We start from the raw sequence: 2281 nt of genomic DNA, 5'->3' as shown, positions 1-2281 counted from the left end.
TTCAAGTGTTTTTCTTTATTTTTACTATTTTCTACAATGTAGAATAATCGTGAAGACATCAAAACTATAAAATAACACATATGGAATCATGTAATAACCAAAAAAGTGTTAAACAAATCAAAATATATTTTAGATATTAGATTCTTCAAAGTAGCCACCGTTTGCCTTGATGACAACTTTGCACACTCTTGGCATTCTCACAACCAGCTTCATGAGGTAGTCACCTGGAATGCATTTCAATTAACAGGTGTGCCTTAAGTTAATTTGTGGGATTTCTTTCCTTCTTAATGCGTTTGAGCCAATCAGTTGTGTTGTGACAAGAAGATAGCCCTAAGACCAAGTCCATATTATGGCAAGAACAGCTTAAATAACCTATCTTGGGAAGCGTCCCACCCACGGTTTACACTATTCAAAAGCCAGTGAAAAATCAGAGCGCCAAATTCAAAACCACAAAATGTCATAATTCGAAGTTCTCAAACATACAACTATTTTACACCATTTTAAAGATACACGTCTCCTTAATGTAACCACGTTGTCCGATTTCAAAAAGGCTTTACGGCGAAAGCATAAAGTTAGATTATGTTAGGACAGTTCCAACACAAGAAAAACAGCACAGCATTTTTCCTAGCAAGGACAGGCATCACAAATACCAGAACTTCAGCTAAAATTATGCACTAACCTTTGACGATCTTCATCAGATGACACTCCTAGGACATCATGTTACACAATACATGCATTTTTTGTTCGATCAAATTGATATTTATATCCAAAAACAGCCTTTTACATTGGCGCGTGATGTTCAGAAAATATTTAGCCTCCAATACTGCCGGTGAATCAGCACAACAATTTACAAAAATACTCATCCTTAACGGTGATAAAATATTAAACTGTTACTCAAAGAATTATAGATGAACATCTCCTTTATGCAACCGCTGTGACAGATTTCAAGAAAGCTTCACGGGGAAAGCACACTTTGCAATAATCTGAGTACTGCGCTCAGAAAAATACACTAGGCAATACAGATACCCGCCATTTTGGAGTCATCTAAAATCATAAATAGCATTAGAAATATTCACTTACCTTTGATGATCTTCATCAGAAGGCACTTCCAGGCATCCCAGGTCCACAATAAATGTTGTTTTGTTCGATAAAGTCCATCATTTATGTCCAAATAACTCCTTGTTGTTTCCGCGTTCAGTAAGCTACTCCAAGTGTAGGAAGCGCGCCGAAAATTTCACGACGAAAAGTCAAAAAAAGTTCTATTTACGTTCGTTCAAACATGTCAAACGTTGTATAGCATCAATCTTTAGGGCCTTTTAACTTAGAACTTCAATAATATTCCAACCGGACGATTCCAGTGTCTTGAAAAACGTTTTGGAACACAGCTAACTCTCATGTGAATGCGCGCCAATGAAGTCATTTGCTTTCCTGAGTCAACAACTTCCAACGTTCGCTCTCTGTTCATCATAGACGCCTCAAGCAACTTTCTAAAGACTGTTGACATCTAGTGGAAGCCTTAGGAAGTGCAAAATGAACCCCAAGTCACTCTGTGTTCAATAGGCAATGACTTGAAAGGACTACAAGCACCAGACTTCCCACTTCCTGGTTAGACTTTTCTCAGGTTTTGCCTGCCATATGAGTTCTGTTATACTCACAGACACCATTCAAACAGTTTTGGAAACTTCCGAGTGGTTTCTATCCAAATCTACTAATAATATGCATATTCTAGTTCCTGGGCCCGAGTAGTAGGCCGTTTAATTTGGGTATGTTTTTCATCCGGCCGTGAAAATACTGCCCCCTACCCTAGAGAAGATAAGCAAAGACAAATGACAGTCCATCATTACTTTAAGACATGAAGGTCAGTCAATACAGAAAATGTCAAGAACTTTGAACGTTTCTTTAAGTGCAGTCACAAAATCCTTCAAGCGCTATGATGTAACTGGCTCTCATGAGGACCGCCATAGGAATGGAAGACCCAGAATTACCTCTGCTGCAGAGAATAAGTTCATTAGAGTTACCAGCCTCAATAATTGCAAGTAACAGACACATCTCAACATCAACTGTTCAGAGGAGACTGTGTGAATCAGGCCTTCATGGTCGAATTGATGAAAAGAAAGTCAGAATTTGAGATTTTTGGTTCCAACCTATGTGTTTTTGTGAGACTCGGTGTGGGTGAACGGATGATCTCCGCATGTGTATTTCCCACCGTAAAGAATGGAGGAGGAGGTGTTATGGTGTGGGGGTGCTTTGCTGGTGACACTGTCTGTGATTTATTTAGAAT

Source organism: Salmo salar, chromosome ssa23, assembly GCF_905237065.1.
Source record: "Salmo salar chromosome ssa23, Ssal_v3.1, whole genome shotgun sequence".
Lineage (NCBI taxonomy): Eukaryota > Metazoa > Chordata > Actinopteri > Salmoniformes > Salmonidae > Salmo > Salmo salar.
Note: the sequence above shows the minus strand (reverse complement) of the source record.